Below are 7,349 nucleotides of genomic sequence, written 5' to 3' on the forward strand. Positions count from 1 at the left end.
TTGTACATGTACATTAAATATCAAGTTGCAAACATGTGACCTCCTGATAAGAGTCATCGCCAAACCTCAATTTACAAACTGCAAAATCCAAATGTTAGTCACCTGGAGGAATGAAGCAACAGCACGGGATGCTCTTCTTCTTGGTCCAGGGATGGTCACCATGGTGATTCAGGCTGCAGCTTCATCATCATCATTGCTTCCTCTGACCATTATTTTCTCAATTCATGGAAAATTCTCATATGTCAAGTTTTGTTTGATCAACAGTCTAAAGCAGAGATGTGTTTATGTCACTGTCACCTTTGGGAAACTGGAACTGAATCTTTTTTTTGGTGTTCGGCTTAAAAATAAACAACAAATACTAATCGAAGTAATTTCCTGTGAGTTCTTTTCCACTCAAATACGACTTTCAGTCTAACTACTTGTGCTTTTAATGGTTTATTCCACCTGAATACTACCTTCTGGTTTCCATTTCAAATAAGACTTAGAGCAGTGGTCATCAGCCTTTTAGCCCAAGATCACTTTTTAATTTCAAACTTAAGCCGAGATCTACCATTACATTACATTTCATTTAGGTGACGATTTTATCCAAAGCGACTCACAATAAGTGCATCAACCATGAGGAACAAACCCACAACAAAAGTACAATTTCTTCAAAAAAGCAAAACTACAAAGTGCTATAAGTAAGTGCCATTTAAGTGCTACTAAATTGTTAGTTTAAACTTTTATACAAGGTGTAGTCGCATGAAATGTGTTTTTAGTTTGCAGGCGGAAGATGTGTAGACTTTCTGTCCTGATGTCCATGTGGAGCTGGTTCCACCGTTTAGGAGCCAGGACAGCAACCAGTCGTGACCTTGTGGATATCTTCCAAAAAACAACTTAGGAGGGTCATACTTATTATTTTTTGCAATTTCTGTTAAAGGCTGAATGTACAAGAAATAAATATACACAAAGAAAGACAGTTGTGCAATTTTTTCTATTCAATGCACAATATTCAAATTAATATCAATTCATATTTACAATGCAAAATATGTAGCTTCTCAGTTCCACATCATGTTCTGCAGAGGAGCTGCTACTGCAGCACAATGTTTTTACATATAGGCTTTGATTTGAATATGGCCACAAATAGGATTATTTCCTTATATGAAAGAAGTCCCTTGTACTCAGATAAATACCAGTACTACACAGTATGAATCCGTGCAGCTTCCGCTCCAGCAAATATTTCACAATAAAAAAACCTTTTTAAACAAGGGAATGAATTCCATTAACAGAAACGCTCAAGTGCTTTTATTTTGAAAAGGCATACAGAAAGTGTTGCAACCATTTGTTTGTGACATAAATTCATCAGATAAACATTAAAAATCAGTTGAAAGATCATTTTCTCTGTTTATTCTGCTGTGAACCACCATGATTTATCTGTTTATGACACAAACGTATTTACATCACTTCCCGAACCCGTTTCAAAGTAAAAGCACTCCAGCGTTTCACCTTCTGAATCCACTCATTTGTTCCAACGGGACTTTGATTGTTATCCACAGACCGGAAGATGCTCGTCTTCAGACCGGACATTTAGTTTAGGACATGAACCAACTTGTTCCTGAAGGAAATGCAGGAGATAAACCAGCAGCTCCACCGTCAGTAGGGGACACACAGCGCGTGTGAACAACAGACAACCGACACACAGACAACCGACACACAGACAACCGACACACAGCGCGTGTGAACAACAGACAACCGACACACAGCGCGTGTGAACAACAGACAACCGACACACAGCGCGTGTGAACAACAGACAACCGACACACAGCGCGTGTGAACAACAGACAACCGACACACAGCGTGTGTGAACAACAGACAACCGACACACAGCGCGTGTGAACAACAGACAACCGACACACAGACAACCGACACACAGACAACCGACACACAGACAACCGACACACAGACAACCGACACACAGACAACCGACACACAGCGCGTGTGAACAACAGACAACCGACACACAGACAACCGACACACAGCGCGTGTGAACAACAGACAACCGACACACAGCGTGTGTGAACAACAGACAACCGACACACAGCGCGTGTGAACAACAGACAACCGACACACAGACAACCGACACACAGACAACCGACACACAGCGCGTGTGACCACTGATCTACATGAACCTTTAATATATCCACCGCCCTTGTGAGACATTTGTGGTATGAATCAAAGTATGAGGAAGAGTTTCTCTGACATGTGTTGTTGCTTAATGATGGCAGCTTCTTGTGCGTTGCACTCGGAGAGAAAACACTTGACGGAGACGGTGAACCGTTTAGCCCGTGGCTGTGTTTATTGTCTTAGCACCTGCACATCAGGTAGACAGACACTTCTTCACTGACAGTGATGACACAAGCTTGCGTCCTTAATTCTTCAGCGCCTCACAGTGGCATAATAATGATACTGCACCCCCAGTGAAATTACATACAGAACAGTACATCCTGACACAATCCTTCTGTAACAACTGAGGACACATGTGATCACTTACTCTTAACATGTGTCTCACTCTGTCTCTCTGCACAGCAGAACCACAACAACAGGAGCCACAAACCAGCAAGACGACTTCACTAGACTTCAAACAGCACATCCACCTTTTCCCGTATTTCATGGACGGGTAACACAACTGGGCTTAATAATTATACTGGGCTAAGCAAAGACTGTTTATTCGATTCCGTGTGATGTTTATAAGTTTGATTTGTGTTGCTGTGATATTTTGGTTATAAGTTATTTTAAAGTTAATGTTAGTTATGTTATGCTCTTCACAGTCTTTCTTTGCATGCAACTAGCTACTTTCTCTAACTTGGCACCAACACACACACACACACACACACACACACACACACACACACACACACACACACACACACACACACACACACATCTCTCTGACCCCCGCCACATGTCGTAAACATACTGGGGGGGATGGTTTATTGCCTCCATTTTGAAAGCACACTCACTGACACAGACACACACACACACACACACACACACACACACACACACACACACACACACACACACACACACTCACATACACATATTTATATAGTAAGTACACCTTTAGTTATTTGTGTTTTTATACTTTATTATCTTCATAATAAAAATGTATCTTTCACAAATGTTGTTTTCATTAATGTTGCATAAGTGTGAATTTTGCCAACCTCTACCCTGTCAAGAACTCTATATCCTTCAACTTTGCCAACTATCTATATGGTAATTTTGGTTATAGTTATTAATTTAATTGTTAATCAGAGTTCCAAATTTGTGGTTAGTACTTTCATGAGACTTAATCAATAAATTGGCTATTTAGCCCTTCCTTTGAAGGGTGGTGCCCCGAGGTAACTTTAGTCAATTAAAGTTATTATTTAATATTCATATTTTTAATGTTAATATTCAATATTTTTTCTGATAACCAAATTTATTGAATGCCCAAAGGCACACTATGTAATGGTGTGACGTTTAATGTATCAATTGCACAACACATGTCAGGTTTACAAAAGCCTTCATTCAATGTTTAAGTACACATTGTCATCATTCAGCCTCCTGGGCTCAGTGGAATGTTCTGAGCATGAACAGGTTTAGTGTTTTGCATATAGGCTCCAACTTCGTCACTCCCCCATATGATTACACAGGAATGATGGGAGTGATGAGCTAATACTTGTAACCCCCCGTTGGAGCCTACAGGTGGATGCTGGGTGGTGGAGGGGCTGAAGCAGCTGGTAGCAATACTGCAGCAGCTACTTCAATAGACCACCTGATAAGGTGTGTGTGTATTATAGATGGTTGTGGAGAGTGAGGTCACATGATGTATGTCACATGATTGGAGCAGCGCAGCTCGAGTTGGCTGCCTGAACTAACTCGCAGGTGTCGCTCCATTTTACACTTTAAAAAGAAAAATAAAGACGACGTTTGTCCATCAACAAAGTCTGAACCAACGCTGAAAATAAAGATTTACTTTTGTCTACAAGTTTGAGTGTTTGTAGTAGTGGTTGAAAGTACCACCATGTTTTATGAATCGTATGTGGGGAAAATGTACGACTGCAAAACAACACGTGCTCAAGTTCCTGCTCACAGGACAGAATAATGAGTGTTTATATGAATCAGCTCATTTAATCCCAGTTTGTACAGACGCTGCTGAATCCTGACAGACAGCACCGCTCTTAAACTCTTTATTCGTGCATTGCACTGATCGGATGATTCTGGTGGCCTCCAGTTCCCTGACGTGACCAATAAAGGGCTTGAACACCAGATAATATCATTGACATACCAAATCGTACTAAGAAGAGCCAGTCAATCAAATTGTATTTGTATAGCCCCTATTCACAAATCACTATTTGTCTCACTGGGCTGAACAAAGCCATCAACTGCCTTTCACGCCTTTCAGGAAAACATTCTTGTTCCTCTGCTCGGACGATTCTAAACTATTGTTGGAGCTTGTTACTGGTGAAAATGTGCTCAATAACAATCACGTAACAATAATTAATGTTCAAACCGGTTTTACTTATTTATTTTATTTATTTAATCAATTCCCTCTGAAGTTGGACTTTGTTGTCCTCATTTGAAAGAGGCAGCAGAGATAGAGTCGTGCAGAGAGAAGAGAAGAGAAGAGAAGAGAAGAGAAGAGCAGAGAAGAGAAGAGAAGAGAAGAGAAGAGAAGAGAAGAGCAGAGAAGAGAAGAGAAGAGCAGAGAAGAGAAGAGAAGAGAAGAGAAGAGAAGAGCAGAGAAGAGAAGAGAAGAGAAGAGAAGAGAAGAGCAGAGAAGAGAAGAGAAGAGAAGAGCAGAGAAGAGCAGAGAAGAGAAGAGCAGAGCAGAGCAGAGCAGAGAAGAGAAGAGAAGAGAAGAGAAGAGAAGAGCAGAGAAGAGAAGAGAAGAGCAGAGCAGAGAAGAGAAGAGCAGAGAAGAGAAGAGAAGAGAATTCCTGCAGCTGAGCGACCCTTTGTGCTCCCTCACCTCCAACGGATCGCAGATCACTGGCACCATGTCGTTCTCCGCCTGTGGCACAAAAATTGAGGTGTGGAGGGACATTTACTTTTTCTGTAAAAATCCACATGATCAAATCTGTGTTTTTAACCCTTGTGTTGTCCCTGCTTCCCACGGCTGTTGGCCCCCTCACATAGCCCACCCCATATTTGGACGCACATGTAGGGCAATAGACAAGTGAGCAGCCCTTGCAGATGTATTTGTTACACCCGCGGCACATGGTGTGAGTTTTACAGTCCTTTTTCCTGGGGCATATCTGACACCTCTTCCTCTTACTCGCCCCGAGCGGGGCTGCTGCTAGGGCTATGGAGGAGGCCGGACGCTCGGGTCGAGCGTCGTAGTCGTTGTGGTCAACAGCTCTCTGTGCGGCGGCGGCGGCGGCGGCTTTTACAGCCTTCACAACCGCGGCGAACGCTTCCGTGCGGGCGATGCGCTCCCTTCGTGCGATGAACGGAGTCACGAGAGCCTTTCCCAGCTGCTCTAGGAACACCCTCCGCTTGTTCCGCTTGCCTGGCATCCAGTCTGGGTCGATCTCTCTCCATATCACGAAGGCATTGTAGGAAGAGACGTCGAGAATGTTGTGAAAGACGACCAGGGGCCAGCGCGTGGTCATCCTCCTGCAGCTGTACATTCCGATCACCTTGCCTAGGTTGTCCACGCCACCTTTGTTGCGGTTGTAGTCCAGGACGATGACTGGTTTCCCGTCCTCGCGGTCGCTGACGTCGGCCTCGGCATGCCGTGTGCTCAGGAGCACCACGTTCCTGTTTTTCTTTGGGATGTAGGACACCAGAGTGGCGGTGGGCGTGAATGCGAACTTGGATGAGAACACCTCATCTTCCCTTGACCGCGAGCAGCCCGGTCGGGAGCTCGGGCTTGTTCTTCCGAACCGTGCCGACCACTTGTGATCTTCCTCTCCAGGAGCTGCCGCGCGAGTTCGTAGGAGGTGAAGTAATTGTCGCACGTGACGTTACGACCGTGCAGTCCCTCCGTTACATCGAGCACTACCCGCAACCCCTGGTTCCGTTCTGGGCGTCCGCCGCTCGGCTTTCCGGTGTACACTTGCATCTTCCAAGCGTAGCTGGATTTCGCATCGCAGGCCACCCACGACTTGATCCCGTATTTCGCCGGCTTGCTGGGCATGTACTGACGGAACGGACACCGGCCTAGGGAGAAAAACAGGAGGAGAAGAGATGAGAGGAGATGAGATGAGGACGAGGAGTAGCAGCCGCTATCTACATAACATAACATAACATAACACCTGTACACGCCCGCTAAGATCAGCAGCCCTACGTAGGCGTGCAGGTCGGTCTCGTCCATCCCTTTCCATTCGTCGCCGTATTTTCGACGACCCTCCCGATTCGTTATCTCCAGGATGGGGGGGACCCCGCTTTGAGCCGCAGCAGAGGAGGAGGAAGAGGAGGAGGAAGAGGAGGAGGAGGAGCAGCGGCCCTCCTCTCGGCCGTACGCCCTCGAGGACCATGTTATTTCCCCGTTTCTTGACGGGAAGGTCTCTCTTTCCACGAGTCCGGTGGTGTAGCCGTGGTCTTGTCCTTCTTCTTCTTCTTCAAAGGATGAAGAATCTGCAGAAGCATCACCCACTGGGTCGTAGTCTTCGTCGCCGTCGTCGTCTTCGTAGTCACTGTCGTTGCCAGCGACGACGGAGACGACATGGCCGTCCTCTCTGTCTTCTTCTCGGTCTGCTTTTCTGTCCGCTTCTCGGTCTGGCTCTTTCGCGTCCTCTTCGGGTTCAGAGGATGGTTGCTGGGAGAATAGCTGTTGGAGAACCTGTTCTCTGGTGAAACGCTCCTGACGTGACATCGTGCCATGGTCCAGGAGGGTGGCACACGGAAAATGGCGCGCCGGCTTCTTTGTGGGTACCCCCCTAGATGACAATTGGAATCAGGTGTGGGTCTAAATGACCCCACAGAGCACCACAGCGCCCTCTCTGGTGGTCTAAATGACCCCCCAGGAGAATCAAGAATGACAATCCTTGGGTCACCCTAACCCTAACCCTGACCGGCCAGGGCTTGCGGATGATCACACACACGCACTCTGGGTCAATCCGACCCAGGAACAACACGAGGGTTAAGAGAAGAATTAAGCAAAATGCAGAGAAAGAATCTGTTTGTTCTGCTCTCAGCTGTTCATGGCCTTTCTACCATGTCTGTTTGTCGTAAATCAAGGATTCAGGGGACTACATCAGCTTCAAGAATGAGATCAACTCCTTCGAGCTGCCCAACGAGATCATAACCCGCAGGAAGAAGGTTAAGATTGGCTTCTCCTGCCAGTTTCCCAAAACCATCAGCATCTCCAGTTACTACAACCT

The 7,349-nt window shown here is 45.7% G+C and overlaps 1 long non-coding RNA gene across 1 annotated transcript; it reads left to right on the forward strand.

The window, feature by feature from the left end:
• Positions 1-4,953: 4,953 nt before the first annotated feature.
• Positions 4,954-7,349, forward strand: LOC117752705. The gene is made up of 2 exons (XR_004612122.1): positions 4,954-5,054; positions 7,207-7,349. It is a non-coding gene; the product is annotated as an uncharacterized LOC117752705 (long non-coding RNA).

This window comes from Hippoglossus hippoglossus, chromosome 3, assembly GCF_009819705.1.
Source record: "Hippoglossus hippoglossus isolate fHipHip1 chromosome 3, fHipHip1.pri, whole genome shotgun sequence".
Taxonomy (NCBI): domain Eukaryota; kingdom Metazoa; phylum Chordata; class Actinopteri; order Pleuronectiformes; family Pleuronectidae; genus Hippoglossus; species Hippoglossus hippoglossus.